We start from the raw sequence: 16,884 nt of genomic DNA, 5'->3' as shown, positions 1-16,884 counted from the left end.
GTGTATGAAGTTTTAAGCAAATTTTGCCAAATTCGTCCTACACGCTCAACCATTTGAAATTTTCTTTGCGGAGTAGGTTCACCTCACCATTCCGCATGACTTTCATATTGACATGTTTTTGTTTCGGTGTACATACACGGATGGATAAATGACTTGCTAGTATACTGTAATGTGTACGTATGTGTGAGTATAGTTTGGATCACTCTTGCTCAACTACTCGCTTGCCATCTTCATGGACGGCGACGTGGTGATGATGTGTGAGAAGCGAGAGGTGATAATCCATGGTGGCGGCGGCTTGGTGATGTTCATCTTTGTAGTCGGCAACGTGGTGATGCTTATGACCGGCGTGACCGATAGTGTCATGGTGGTATTCAGCTTCGTCATCGGCAACATGGTTATGCTTGTGACGAGCGTGAACGGCGGTGTCATGGTGGTGTTTGTCTTCGTGGTCAGCGACGTGGTGATGCTTGTGATCGGCGTGACCGGCGGTGTCCTGGTGGTCTTCAACTTTGTGGTCGACGACATGGTGATGCTTGTGACGGGCGTGAACAGCAGTGTCATGGTGGTGTTCGTCTTCGTGGTCGGCGACGTGGTGATTCTTGTGACCGGCGTGAACACGGTGACATGATGGTCTTCATCTTCGTGGTCGGCGATGTGCCCATGCTTGTGACCGGCGTGACCGACAATGCCATGGTGGTCTTCGTCTTCGTGGTCGGCAACGTGCCCATGCTTGTGACCGGTGTGACCGATGGTGTCATGGTGGTCTTCGTCTTCGTGGTCGGCGACGTGGTGATTCTTTTGACCGGCATGACCGGTGGAGCAATCGCCGACGTGCCGAAGCTTGTGAACGATGGTGCCATGGTGATCTTGTGATAGGTGAGGTAAGAGCATCTCCAGTCGCGTTCCCCAAAGCGTCCCCCAAGCGGCGCCGGATCGAGCGTTCGGGGGACGTGTTTCCTTTGTGCCGCATTTGGGGGACGTCGCTCCCCAGCCGCATCCCCAAAACAAAATTCCAGATATTTAAAACTTAATGTGAATTCATTCAAACTTGCTATATATTACATAGATTCTAACAAAATTCGATGAAATTTAAAATAAACTCTAATCTAGGAGTACTTGCGACGGCCAGAGGCGTCGTAGTACGGGTGGAAGTTGTACATGTCGTCGGTGACGACCTCATGCTTGACACGCTCGTTGGGCTCGTCAACAGGCTCGTCCCTCACCACGCCGCTTGGCCCAGCCTCGCTGTCGTCGGTGAGGTCCACAAGCGGCTTCCCGGTGTCGCGGATGGACATGGCGATCGCCGCCTCGAGGTCTCCCCTCCAGGCGTCCTTGTCGTTCAGCGACGCCAAGCACGCCGCTCGCAAGCCAGGGCAGTCCTTGGGGTCGTCGCTGCTGGCGATGAGACACTGCTGCCGCTCGTACTCCGCCAGCAGTGCCGCCTTCCCGGCTGCCTCGTCGTCCCGCTCCTCCTTCACCTCCGGCTTCGGGATGAGGAGGGCGTCGCTGACGTGCCTTTGATGTTGCTGGCTGCCACTGCCGCCGCTCCTCGGGTTGACGGGTGGCGTCGCGAACTCCGGCTCCTCCTTCAACTCACGCTTGGGGATGTTTTAGGGCGCGACACGGTACAACAAGGACATCGTCAATCGCGCCAGCCCTAACGAGGAAGAGTTGGAGGAGGACGAGTACGTCCTCCTCGGCTGCCAGCGCGCTGCGGGAGATGGTGGTGGCATCGATGGCGTCTCCAACCTTGGAGCGCCATTGTGGATGCCATCGACGATGTTCTCTAGGGTGCACCTCGGAACGCACCAGAAGAGGATGCGCCCGTCCTTGTTCCAGCTGTTCCGCCGGCCAGTGAGGCCGAATGTGTTGTTCATCTCGACATCGTGTTGCGCCTGGAAGTAGGCGACCCACCAGGCGTCGTTGCCGGTGGCCGCCCAGGTTGGATCCGCCTGCTTCTCGGTGCTAAGGCGAGACCGCCGAGCCCTGATCACGTCCCTCCAGCCCTCCGTGCCCGCCGACGGCAACGACGGGACGCCTATGCGGTTGAAGACCATCCTCCACCCATCGCTACTTCGCAGGCGCATGTCCGGCGGGACAAGATATCCGGCGCGGTACAACGCCCACGCCTCCGCCACGGTGAGGCTGCCGCGGCCGAAGCGATTCGCCGCGACGATCTTGCGGGAGGACGACGACATTGGCTAGGGAGAGGAGATTTGGGAGCGGTGAGAGGTTGGAGCGGCTAGAGATTGGGATGGGTAAGGAAGCATGGGCGCTCTTATTGTACAGCGGCGGCAGGCAAAGCGGCAGCGGGGCGTTGGACGCAACAAACGCCAGCGTGGATGGCCACACGGCCATGCACGACGAGACTTGTCCCTGCGTCATCTGGGAAATCTGGGACGCCATTAATGCCGCTTGACCAAAAGTAGGCGACGGGGTTTTAGGCTTCCGAGCGACTGACGCGTCGGGCGGCGTCTCCACGCCTCGTATTTCGGTGTGTCCGGCGTGCCCGGAGCATCCCCTGTGTAGCGGGGACGGACTCGGGGCGCCAGACACCGTATTGCGCCGCGCCGGACAAGAAGAGACTTTGAGGCACGCGGCTGGGAACGTTTTTTTATGTGGCGTGCCCCAAATATCTTTGGGAAGCGCTTTGGGGGATGCGGCTGGAGATGCTCTAAGGTCACCGTGTTGCTATATAGGTGAGACTAGAAAATTCATGCGATCAACCAAACAAAGTAGCACTTAGGTACCAACCGATGCAACCTAGTCAATCAATTAAAGTGTATTTTGTGTACCGAACCTCGTCCGGAACGAGATATGGGTTCTATCTCAGTGGTTCCGTGATGCTGCATGCATCGTTGCCAAGTAGGAAATTAACCAGTGTAGACCCGAAGGTAGGTGACGTGTACAAGTACATTTGATGTTGTCCTTGATTATACTACTAGGAAGGTCTTCGCGTCCTTGGTATCTAGATTATTGGTTAAAATATTGTTTAGAAGGTATAATATTTGAGTTGCTGAAGTAGTAAAGAAGTGCTGATGTGCATGCACTATTCAAATAAAGTAAAAAATGCTAATGCAGCGGCATGGTCCAACGCCCTTAGGTGATCGCAAAGCGGTGAATAAAAGGGGTAGTAAAGATAGAAATCGCCGGATGATTGTAGGGCGATCTGGAAAATAAGGGTAGTATAGCGGTGGCAGTACACAGAGCGAGAAAAATGTGTCGCGGTTAAAAAGAGGTGATGGACCATGAAGCAAGTTTTTTCTAGAGAAGGTAGTAGAATTTCCGACGACTAAAAAGGCGGCATCGAATGGTGAAATATTTTGTCTCGAGAATTGCTACAAAAGAAAACGGTAATATTTTATCCAGCTAGCACCGGTGGAAGATGGAGTAAGCACATTTTTCTGAAGTCACCGTACGAAGAAGACAATAGTATATTTCCATGTAAAATGGACGACGGGCGGTGGAGTAAGTACAAACTTCTGGTGTGATCGTTGACAAACACAGTAATATTTTCTCTGGATAAAAGAGGCGGCGAACATTGGAGTATTTATTAACCTAAGTCAATGTAGAAGAAAAGAACATCATATTTTCCCAAAAAATAAGCATTTTTTGGAGTGCATTAGTATTTTTTCCGTAGAAAAGAGTGAACAAGCGATAAAAACCATTATTTTTAAAGTAGATGTGTGGAATAACTTGTGCGAGAGAATCACTTTTCGTGCGTCGAAGAAATATTTTTCGGAAAGAACTAATGCCAGAGAATTACCGTCTATGCACCAAAGCAATAGCATTGACAAAGAAATATGCAGTGCCGAGGAATTAATGTCCTAGAACTACCACATGGAAGTACCGTTGAGGTTGAAGATTTACGTAAACATAACGCATGTGCGCTGTTGAAGACGTGCTTTTGAGAAATTACTATTGCGAAACTACCGGCAAAGAATTAATTATGCTTAAGTAATTATTGGTATATAAGTGACGTAGCTGGAAAATTTACTGTTATTTAGTTAACATCGGTAAACTACTGATGATACATAACGACCTTCAAAAATTACTATTAAATTTTAACATTGGGTCGAAGAATATTGCTCATAAGTTATTATCAATTTTTTCTAGCAAAGTTGAGAATTTACTGTCAGATTTTATCAAAGAAAATCGGCATAAACAACTATAATGACATGCAATATGGACATATGGTAAGAAAATGGATCACAAGTTCAGTACTTTACCTCTCAGTTATTTTCCTGCCGATTTCTAACATCACATAAAGAATCTACAAGTATATAAAAGCAATAATTAGTATCCATATTGCTGAACTAGATTGAGAAACGGAAACATCTGACTGTAAAGGTCAATTTTGAACATATATTCATAGCAAATATGAATTAGTTTGTGATCCTAGGAGATAAAAAGTGCATCACTTCACCTGATTCTGTCACTTTTGCTCAACCTCTGATTTCTTGCTAGGAAGGGGCCATGAGTCAAGCAGCATGATTTATATTTTTCACTATACGTCTCTTACCGTTTTATCCTCCATTAACTTCTGCCCCGTTGTTGACACCCAGATCACAATTGCTTTGAACACATGGATACTATCTATTATATACTAAAAACAGAATACGGATGTTCAAAATAGAGACCTATTAATGGTTAAGATTTAATAGACCTAAAAGTTACGTAAAGGTATATATACGTGACAAGTTACGTTTCTGCACCATCTCAATGATAGCCGTGTTTCAATAAAAAAAAAGCGTGTAGATCCATACATAAGAGGCAAGGAAAGCTCACGTTGAAAACTGATCTGTACATGTTTTAAAAAATTACAAAATCTAATAACAGATCTATATAACTGTATGGTTCCGGCAAGATTCACAAAAAACAGGTAAGAGGCAAGGAAAGCTCACTTGAAAGCTGGTCTAGGCATGTTTAAAAAAACGTACAAAATTTAATAATAGACCAATATAATTGTATAGTTCCGCTAGAATGATACAAGGAAAGATTTGCAAAAAAAAATAACCCAAAGGAAAGCTGACTCGATCAAATCATAAGCAGAGCTAACTATATATGCTGATAAATTTTATCTCTTCATTCTATGTGTAAAATAAACAAGTCCAATAAAAAACGTACATAGTTTAATGAGAAACTAGGTGCGGTATAATGCCATGTTTCTGTTTGGAAAAAAAATCAAATAATAATCATATCTAATCATCATATAATAGTGAAAAAAACGACGAAAAACTCACAGCTCGACACCCTAACAAAGGGGTTTCTTCTCGCTTGAAAAACAATTCCGGTAGGCACCGGTATTCGGTTTTGAGAAGTACTGGTCATAATAGCGCCCAAGATTTGACAAATGAATTTACAAATTTTACCAAAATTGATCTAAGTTTTTGGATCTGTTAGAACTCACAGTCGACGATGCCAAAAAAATGCAGCCAGTTTTTAGAGACTTGGTACAATTAAATATATGAAGCAAGGGATGGTATGGGTTGGATAGAATTTGTTGCGTTATTTAATGAATGTAAGCTGGCGCATTTTACATCACGGTGATGATAATGTGGCTGCTGGAATTAACGTAAACGAGAATGTGTGCAGCAAACATATGATAGTAATACAACCACTAAACAGGTAGGTGGAAAGACAAGAACACAATTATTTATAATGATCCATCAGTGTTCATGTGAAATCATTAATCTAAGTTCTATACCAGTATTGGTGAACATTATCAACAATTATTTGATAAGATTAAGGAGGAAATGTGGATATCACTACACAAGTCTGTTGTATTACTTCAAGGGCTTTGGATTTCAATGTCATCAACATTATGTTGTTCGAAATCAATATCCTTGCAAAGAATCTAATAGCAAAAATTTCGAGAAAAACATATCTTTGTTTCTATGAGAGGTTGGTTCACAAATATGTGAAATAGCTACAATGTTCCATCCTACGGTGCAGTACCTACGGCTGTGGGATCCGGTTCGCGCTGCGGCTATTGTCTGCGACGAAGATTCTGGTACCGACGTTTTCAGGTGGAAGTGGAGCGGGGATGGATCTTTCTCCTCTCGCACTTCTCAGGATGCTCTTCCATGGCTCGATCGGGCTCACGGCGGCGCCCTTGATCTGGGCATCCTTTGCCCCGCTCAAGCACCAGTTCCATGCATGGCTCGCGCTAAGACGATGGTGTTGGACTGCCGACCGGCGGCTCAGACGGGGTCTTCCAACCCACACATTGTGCCCGCTCTGCGATATTGCCGACGAGACTATCGACCATATTTCCCTGCGCGCAGGGCATATGGCGGGGGCTAGTGCAGCGCCTAGCTCTCCCGGACATCGTGCCCATGGGCAACCTGGGTATAGGTTGCCTCCCGTTTTGGTGCAGGTAGAAGACGAGAAGCAAACTCGCTAATCTTGCTAGCGATGAGGGCCCTCTGGTTAGATCGCAATGCGCGTGTTTTCGAGAACAGGCGCATGGCCATGACCTCCACTCTAACCCTCATATTAGACGAGTGGACGTCCTGGTTGGCTATCCGCGGCGGGACAGCGAGAGAGGTAGAGTAAGCTTTGTGAGGCAGTGGTGGTGTGGCAGGGTGTGCGTCGTGTCCCCTTCTGGGTTGTACTATGCGCTATCTTTGTCTCGGACCTTCTTTCGTCCGCTTCTAAGCTTAATACAATGACGCGTAGATCTCCTGCGGATTCTCTAAAAAAAACAATGTTCCATCCTTATGTTTTCAGCTTTTACTCTACACTGCTAACACAAGAAGAATATGTGTGCCATACATTGACATTGACATTGACATATACTTAAAACTGAATGCTTGGTAGTATTATGATTTTGTTATAGGATTATTTCACTAGTAGAAAAACGGCCATTCGTACCGGTTCCAGAGGGCCATTCGTACCGGTTTCGCAACAGGTGTAAAAAATCCGGTACAAAAGCCCCCCTTTCGTACCGGTTCCTTACGAACTGGTATTAAAGGGGACTCCACGTGGGCCACCAGGAGAGCTCAGGGCAAGGGAGCTTTGGTACCAGTTTGTAATACGAACCGGTACCAAAGGTTGCCACCCGCGGCAGAGAAAATGCATGAATCTCTGTCGCGGCAGAGAATTCAGGGTTTAGGGTTTTTGGAGGGGTTTAGGGGTATCAGAGCGTTTCATATCGCGTCGATGCACCAGAAATGCGTTTGGGTTTAGGAAGTACATGAAGATCAAGGTGATGCATATCAAATTGGTGCATATAATATAACACACATGTAATTGCATAAGATCGCAAATTAAGTAGTACATGCATGAAGATCGATCTTCATGCATAGTGGTACTCTGCAAGCCGTACTCTATATATGTGTATTACATGTAGCATAGTGGTACTCTCCGAGTCAAACTATATATGTAACATGTACATCTTCATTCATAGTGGTACTCTGCGAATGGTGGTAAGACGTCCCGAAGGAAAAATCCCGCCAATTCCTCGCCTATTGCTATGAAGCAGTCCTCGATTGAGAGCTTGTTTCGCTTTCTTGTCAACTATAAAAGAATAAGATACAAATGAATACATGAGCTGTGTGTGTACATATATATATCAAATCACAATCAAACAACTATTACTGAAACTCAGCACAACTTATGATAAGAAAATAAATTTGTGAATATTGTTTTCGTACCTCTTTATTTCTTTCATTATTCGTTCTCTCACTGACAATTATGTGGATGTACTCGCAAATGTAGTATCCACAGATATCAGTCCCTTGTGGTTGTTGCAGGCATTTCTTTACAAGAATATAATTCAATCAAACAATAGTCAAGTATGATAAAGGTGTGTGGACCTAGGTAGTACTACTTACTTTCGCACGCCATCGCAGCTTCGGTGGCCATTCATGGGACTTATCTTCCTTGATGAAAGTTTCCCATACGCTGCCCGACAAAAGAAAATGCATAAGAGAGTTATCAATTAGTTGATATCGGAAAATTAACGAAACAAACCGATGTGGAATTAAAATTACCTTCTGAGCATAAGAAAACAAGACTTGTATAGGTCCGAATTTGTGCTTAGTGAGTCAAAGACTTCAACTTCTCCATCGTACATTTTGATGACGAGAAGAATAAAGTGAAACCTACGCACATTTAAATATGTAGTGTCATATATATAAGTCATTAGTTAAAATGTTGACATAAGAGCAAAATATAATGTCTTATAAGACAGTAAGACTCACTGGAAGTTGTAAGGCCAAATTATTAGCCTTTTGTCACGTTGTCGCTTCAAAAACCTTAGCAAAGTCTCCGATGTATCCTTGTTATAGAGGGGTTCTTCTATGGTTCTAACATGCATTGTGTCCGGGTCAATGAACCCAATGTTCGTGATTTCGTCCCTTTTGCATTCGAGCATCTTCGATCTGCATAATATAGCGCACAAAAGATTATAATTTGTAGACAATGAACGAGCTGAGCTAAAGACTTCTCAAATTAAATAAATCACTTACATACAATAGCAACTAATGATAGATTTGTCGAGGGCCCGGAGATTGTATAACTGGAAAAGCTCGCCGAAGTCAACGTTCACACAGTATTCCTGGAAGTAGTGCTCTTCCCTAACTCGCACCATGATAGTCTCGGTCCCTCCCTTTTAGGCATTAAGGTACCACGAATGCAAGTTACGCATACATGTTGTTAGTTTCCTGAGATTCTTGACCAAATCTTTCCCTTGAAAAAATTTATATGCTGTTTCAACGATGGCGTAATCGGTTGTGTTTTGTAGAGAACTTTGAACGGCCTTCCCATCAAACACCTTGAGAGGGGGGACCGATTGAACGGGTTGTTGTCCGAGCTGGTAGACTTGGTGTATCCCTTTTATCTCCTTGACACCCGATTGAACGGGTTTTGTCGCCTCGATCATCTTGCCATACGACCTTTCAATAGAACGCCTATAGTCAGATGGCGGCGATGGTATAGGGTCATATAGATTCTCAACGGTACGCGCAACTTTCACCGGATCTAGTGTCTTCTCAAAAGGTATCTCTGGCACTTTCGGTGCAAAAAAGGCTCTCAGCTTGGACTCAACGGTTTCCCTGTTTTCCTCGACAATTTTTTCCCAAGGTAACTTCTCAATGTGCGGATGTGGTTTCTCCTTTCTAGATCTCTTCCTAGGCGGCGTACCGTTCCGCTTAACGGGCGCTGTCTTACGCGGAGGATCTCGAGATGGTGGACTCACGCTGGGGTCCCTCTCAGGTAGGTATGGACCGCTACCATGAGGACTTGGCTGCTCATGAGGACTGGTACCAGGAGGGTTCGATGGCATTTGCTTCTCATGTGGACCGCTACCAAGAGGAGTCGGTGGCCTTTGCAAAAGGACGATGTATTTCTTCGGCCATAGGGCGAAATCGTGCTTGACATCGGCCAGTGTCTTCTCATCGTCATCTCTAGGAATATCAAGCTCCACGGTTTCAAAACCCGGAATAACTTCATCCACCCCGACACGAACGCAACCAGGTGGAATGGGCATATGATGGCGCGTTGCTCCATCTTCACTTGGGTAAACATAGCCGACCACCACCTTAACAGACGCGGTCCTGAATAACATATGTAGCTCGCAATCTGTCTTGACCGTTGATACGCGTACAGCACGCGTCCGTTGGGAACCCCAAGAGGAAGGTGTGATGCGTACAGCGGCAAGTTTTCCCTCAGTATGAAACCAAGGTTTATCGAACCAGTAGGAGCCAAGAAGCACGTTGAAGGTTGATGGCGGCGAGATGTAGTGCGGCGCAACACCAGGGATTCCGGCGCTGATACGTCTCCGACGTATCGATAATTTCTTATGTTCCATGCCACATTATTGATGATATCTACATGTTTTATGCACACTTTATGTCATATTCGTGCATTTTCTGGAACTAACCTATTAACAAGATGCCGAAGTGCCAGTTCCTGTTTTCTGCTGTTTTTGGTTTCAGAAATCCTAGTAAAGAAATATTCTCGGAATCGGACGAAATCAACGCCCAGGTTCCTATTTTGCCCGGAAGCATCCAGAACACACGAGAACCGCCAGAGAGGGGGCACAGGCCCACCAAACCCTAGGCCGGCGCTTATGGGGTTCGTAGCATAGAAAACAAAAAATTTCCTACCGCAAGACGAATAAATCCAAGATCCAATCTATGAAAAAACACAAAGATCTAATCTACTAGATTGAAGCAACGAGAAAGGTTGGATCCACATACCCTTGTAGATCGCTAAGCGGAAACGAGATCGGATCTCGTGGGTGATGTAGTCGTACACTTGCCGATCTCAAGATCGCGATGACGATCCCTCCGGCGCTGCAAACGGGCAGCATCTCCGTACTCGGTCACACGTACAGCTCGATGAAGACACCTCCTCCTTGTTCCAGCAAGCGGGGAGATGTGGTAGATGGGATCTATTCCAGCAGCACGACGGTGTGGTGGTGGTGGAGAGTTTGCACGAACAGGGCTTCGCCTGTTCGTGTTGGGTGGAAGAAACTAGGCAGAAGGAGAAGCAAACGGCGCCAACAACCGCGGAACAAAAATCTGATCTTTGTGATCTGCGCGTCCTTCTCCTTTTATAGGCGGGCAAGGCGGTGGATGGCTGGCGTGGAAACCACGCAAAATCAGTCGATCCGATCCATCGATTTCTAACTTGCAAGCAAAACGATTTTGCTTTCCTTCGTAGCAGCACATGGCCAGCAAGGCTTGGCCTTGGCGCGTGCGGCCGGCCGTTCGGCCCAGCTGGCCGGGCCTGCCTTTGCTTCTTCCTTTTTTTTCCTTTCCTTATTTTCTTAGTAGTTTGCTTATACGTGTTACTTAATTAACACACATTAGCAAAATATCTTATAGACTACTTTTAGCCCCACATTTATTTCTACTAAATAAATGAATATTAATATTTAATAATTCAATTAATTAATAAATCATTAATCATCTTCCCGGAACAATTCCGTAACTCCCCAAAACTATTTCTTTAATCCCGAAACTACCCCTAGCAACATCGCAACCTTAAGTGTGTCACCCTACGGTTCGAGAATGTGCAGACATGACCGAGACTCCTCTCCGATCAATAATCATCAGCGGGACCTGGAGATCCGTAATGACTCCTATATATTCAACGATGAACTATGTGATCGAATGAACCATATACATACGATGTCAATTTCCCTTTGTCACACGATATTTTACTTATCCGAGGTTTGATCATCGGTATCTTCATACCTTGTTCAACCTCGTTACTGATAAGTACTCTTTACTCGTTCCGCGGTATATCATCTCTTATGATCAAATCATATGCTTGCAAGCTAATCAGACGACATTCCACCGAGAGGGCCCAGAGTATATCTATCCGTCATCAGGATGGACAAATCCCACTATTGATCCATATGCTTCAACTCACACTTTCCAAATACTTAATCCCATCTTTATAACCACCCATTTACGCAATGGCGTTTGATGTAATCAAAGTACCCTTCCGGTGTAAGTGATTTATATGATCTCATGGTCGAAGGACTAAGACAACTATGTATCGAAAGCTTATAGCAAATTGAACTTAATGACTTGATCTTATGCTACGCTCATTTGGGTGTGTGTCCATTATATCATTCAACTAATGACATAACCTTGTTATTAATAACATCCAATGTTCATGATCACGAAACCATGATCATCCATTAATCAACAAGCCAGTTATACAAGAGGCTTACTAGGGACTCCTTGTTGTTTACATAACACACATGTATCAATGTTTCGGTTAATACAATTATAGCATGGTATGCAAACTTTTATCATAAACACAAAGATATTATAATAACCACTTTATTATTGCCTCTTGGGCATATCTCCAACAGTCTCCCACTTGCACTAGAGTCAATAATCTAGATTACATTGTAAGGTACCTAACACCCATAGCATTCTGGTGTTGGTCATGCTTTGCCCTAGGGAGAGCTTTAGTCAACGGATCTGCAACATTCAGATCTGTGTGTACTTTGCAAATCTCTACTTCACCATCTTCGATGTACTCGCGAATCGAATGAAAACGCAGCTTGATATGCTTCAGCTTCTTGTGTGACCTTGGTTCCTTTGCATTGGCGATGGCACCCGTGTTGTCACAATAAATGACTAACGGGTCCAATGCACTAGGAACCACACCAAGCTCAACAATGAACCTCTTCATCCATACCGCTTCCGATGAAGCCTCTGAAGCCGCTATATATTCAGATTCTGTTGAAGATTTCGCCACCGTGCACTGCTTGGAACTGCTCCAGCTTACTGCCGCACCATTCAATATAAACACGTACCCAGACTGAGACTTAGAGTCATCAGAATCGGTGTTCCAACTTGCATCGGTGTAACCAGTTACAACGAGCTCTTGGTCACCGCCATAACAAAGAAACATATCCTTAGTCCTTTTCAAGTACTTCAGGATATTCTTGACCGCTGTCCAGTGTTCCATTCCTGGATCACTTTGATATCTGCTGGTCAAACTAACAGCATGTGCGATATCCGGTCTAGTACACAACATGGCATACATGAGAGAGCCTACTGCCGAAGCATAGGGGATCTTGCTCATCCTCTCTCTTTCTTCTGCTGTAGCTGGACCTTGAGTCTTACTCAAGACCTTACCTGGCAACATAGGCAAGAACCCTTTCTTGCTTTCATCCATTCTAAACTTCTTTAGAATCTTGTCCAAGTATGTACTCTGTGAAAGGCCTATTAGGCGTCTTGATCTATCTCTATAAATCTTGATGCCTAAAATGTATGCTGCTTCACCAAGGTCTTTCATTGAAAAACATTTATTCAAATAACCTTTAACACTGCTTAATAGTTCTATATCATTCCCAATCAATAATATGTCATCCACATATAATATCAGGAACGCTACAGAGCTCCCACTCACTTTCTTGTAAATACAGGCCTCACCATGAGTCCGTATAAAACCGAAGTCTTTGATCACTCTATCAAAGCGTAAATTCCAACTCCGGGATGCTTGCTTCAGTCCATAAATGGAACGTTGAAGTTTGCATACCTTGTCAGCATTTTCAGGATCGACAAAACCTTTGGGTTGTACCATATACAACTCTTCCTTAATATCACCATTAAGGAACGCCGTTTTGACATCCATCTGCCAGATTTCATAATCGAAAAATGCAGCTATTGCTAACAAAATCCTCACAGACTTTAGCTTCACTACAGGTGAGAAAGTCTCATCGTAGTCAACTCCTTGAATTTGTCGGAAACCCTTTGCGACAAGTCGAGCTTTATAGACAGTAATATTACCATCAGCATCTGTTTTTCTCTTAAAGATCCATTTATTCTCGACAGCCTTGCGGCTATCAGGTAAGTCTACCAAAGTCCATACTTTGTTATCATACATGGATCCCATTTCGGATTTCATGGTTTCTTGCCATTTGTTAGAATCTGGGCTCATCATTGCTTCTTCATACGTCGCAGGGTCCTCATCATTGTTGTCCACAATCATGACATTCAGACAGGGATCATACCAATCAGGAGTGGTACGTTCCCTCGTCGATCTGCGAGGTTCAGTAGCTTCCTCGTTTGAAGTTTCATGATCATCATCATTCGCTTCCTCTCCTATCGGTGCAGGCTGTGCAGGAATTTCTTCCGGCACTGCGCTACTCTGATCTATGAGAGAAGGTTCATTAACCTCGTCGAGTTCTACTTTCCTTCCAGTCACTTCTTTAGTGAGAAACTCCTTCTCAAGAAAAGATCCGTTCTTGGCAACAAAGATTTTGCCTTCGGATCTGTGATAGAAAGTGTACCCAATTGTTTCTTTAGGGTATCCTATGAAGACGCATTTCTCCGCTTTGGGTTCTAGCTTGTCAGTCAGAACTTCTTTACATAAGCTTCGCAACCCCAAACCTTAAGGAACGACAGCTTAGGTTTCTTTCCAAACCATAGTTCATACGGTGTCGTTTCAACGGATTTAGATGGTGCCCTATTTAAAGTGAATGCGGCTGTCTCTAATGCATAACCCCAAAATGATAACGGCAAATCGGTAAGAGACATCATAGACCGAACCATATCTAACAGAGTTCGATTACGACGTTTGGACACACCATTACGATGTGGTGTTCCCGGCGGTGTCAACTGTGAAAGTATTCCGCATTTCTTTAAATGCATGCCAAACTCATAACTCAGATATTCACCTCCGCGATCAGAACGCAGAAACTTAATCTTCTTGTTACGTTGATTTTCTACTTCACTTTGGAATTCCTTGAACTTCTCAAAAGTCTCGGACTTATGTTTCATAAAGTAAATATATCCATATCTACTCAGATCATCCGTGAAGGTTAGAACATAACGATAACCACCGCGCGATGCTACACTCATTGGTCCGCACACATCGGTATGTATGATTTCCAATAAGTCTGTAGCTCGCTCCATTGTACCAGAAAATGGAGTCTTAGTCATTTTTCCCATTAGACATGCTTCGCATCTGTCAAGTGACTCAAAGTCAAGTGACTCAAGAAGTCCATCGGAATGGAGTTTCTTCATGCGCTTCACTCCAATATGACCAAGACAGCGAGTGCCACATATAAGTAGAATTATCATTCAATTTCATTCGCTTAGCATTAATGTTATGAACATGTGTATCACTACTATCGAGATTTAACAAGAATAAACCATTCATCTCAGGTGCATGGCCATAAAAGACATTACTCATATAAATCGAACAACCATTATTCTCAGACTTAAACGAATAACCGTCTTGCATTAAACAAGATCCAGATATAATGTTCATGCTCAACGCAGGTACCAAATAACAATTATTAAGGTTTAAAACTAATCCCGAATGTAGATGTAGAGGGAGCGTGCCGACAGCGATCACATCGACTTTGGATCCATTTCCAACGCGCATCGTCACCTCGTCTCTTGCCAGGCTTCGTCTATTCCGCAGTTCCTGTTTCGAGTTACAAATGTGAGCAACCGAACCAGTATCAAATACAAAGCACTACTACGAGAACCAGTAAGATAGACATCAATAACATGTATATGAAATATACCTTTCTTTTGACGTGGCCGCTCTTCGGATCGGCCAAGTATTTGGGGCAATTGCGCTTCCAGGTGCCCCTTCCCCGGCAGTAATAGCACACAGTCTCAGGTTTAGGACCAGCCTTAGGCTTCTCAGGATGCGGTGCAACTTTCTTGCCGCCCTTCTTGAAGTTACCCTTGTTAGGCTTGCCTTGCTTTTTGAAACTGGTGGTCTTGTTGACCATCAACACTTGGTTCTCCTTCTTAATCTCTACTTGAGCAGATTTCAGCATGGAAAAGATTTCAGGTAAATCTTTATTCATGTTCTGCATGTTGTAGTTCATCACGAAGTTCTTGTAACTTGGTGGCAGTGATTGAAGGACACGATGAATACCCAGCTGGTTAGGGATCATCATCCCCAAGTCATTGAGCTTCTTCGCATGCCCGGACATGACGAGCATGTGCACACTCACGGAGCTGCCTTCTTCCATCATGCAGGTAAAGAACTGCTTCGAGGCCTCATAGCTCTCCACGGCCGCATGAGTCTCAAAGATAAGTTTGAGCTCACGCATCATCTCACAGGGGTCGTGGTGCTCAAAACGCTTTTGGAGCTCTGCCTCTAAGCTGCACAAGATGGCACACTGAACTTCGGAGTACCGAGTTGCCCGAGTCTCATAAATATTCTTTATGTCCTCGGACACTGCAGGAGGTGGTGGGGGACCTAGCGGTGCTTCGAGCACAAATTGCAGGTTTCCACCAGTGAGGAAAATCCTCACATGACGGAACCAGTCAGTGAAGTTGGTACCATTGCCCTTAAGCTTTTCTTTCTCTAGGAACTGGTTAAAATTGATGGAGGGGGGCGCCATGATCTACAACATATTTGCAAAGAGTTTAGACTAAGTTTATGATAAATTGAGTTCAATTTTAATTCTGAAATTAACTAGGTGAACTCCCACTTAAAACAACATCCCTCACATTGTCTTAGTGATTACACGAACCAAATCCACTACACCAAGTCCGATCTTCACGAGAAAAGATGTAGCTTCAAAGGCAAACACTCAAAGTTTTCATCATATTATTCATATGATTCATGCTCTACCTTTCGGTATCCCGTGTTCCGAGACCATGTCTGTACATGCTAGGCTCGTCAAGGCAACCTTGGTATCCGCGTGTGCAAATCTGGCTTGCACCCATTGTATGCACATGTAGAGTCTATCACACCCGATCATCACGAGATGCTTCGAAACGACAAGTCTTAGCAACGGTGCATACTAAGGATGAACACTTTATTATCTTGATATTTAGTGAGAGGGATCATCTTATAATGCTACCGTCGCGATCTAAGCAAAATAAGATGCATAAAAGGATTAACATCACATGCAATTCATAATGTGTGATATGATATGGCCTTTCGTCTTTGTGCTTTTGATCTCCATCTCCAAAGCACGGACATGATCTTCATCATCACCAGCATGGCGTCAAGGTCAGTGGCGCCGCTTCATGGTTGTCCATCACTTATAGCTACTATAACAACTACTTGAAATAAAGCTATTACATGATGAATAGACACGCAGGTCTTTAACAAAATTAAAGACAACCATTAGGCTCCTGCCGGTTGCCATAATACAATAATGAACATCTCATACATCAAATATAATCATCATCACATCATGGCCATATCACATCACCAAACCCTGCAAAAACAAGTTAGACGCCTCTAATTTGGTTTGCATATTTTACGTGGTTTAGGGTTTTCGAGTAAGATCCAATCTACCTACGAACATGAACCACAACGGTGATACTAGTGTTGACAATAGAAGTGTAAATTACAATCTTCACTATGGTGGGAGAGACAGACACCCGCAAAGCCACTTATGCAATACAAGTTGCATGTCAAGCGTGG

This window comes from Lolium perenne, chromosome 5, assembly GCF_019359855.2.
Source record: "Lolium perenne isolate Kyuss_39 chromosome 5, Kyuss_2.0, whole genome shotgun sequence".
NCBI classification, from domain to species: Eukaryota; Viridiplantae; Streptophyta; class Magnoliopsida; order Poales; family Poaceae; genus Lolium; species Lolium perenne.
The sequence above is the reverse complement of the archived record's forward strand: the minus strand, read 5'-3'. Positions refer to the sequence as shown.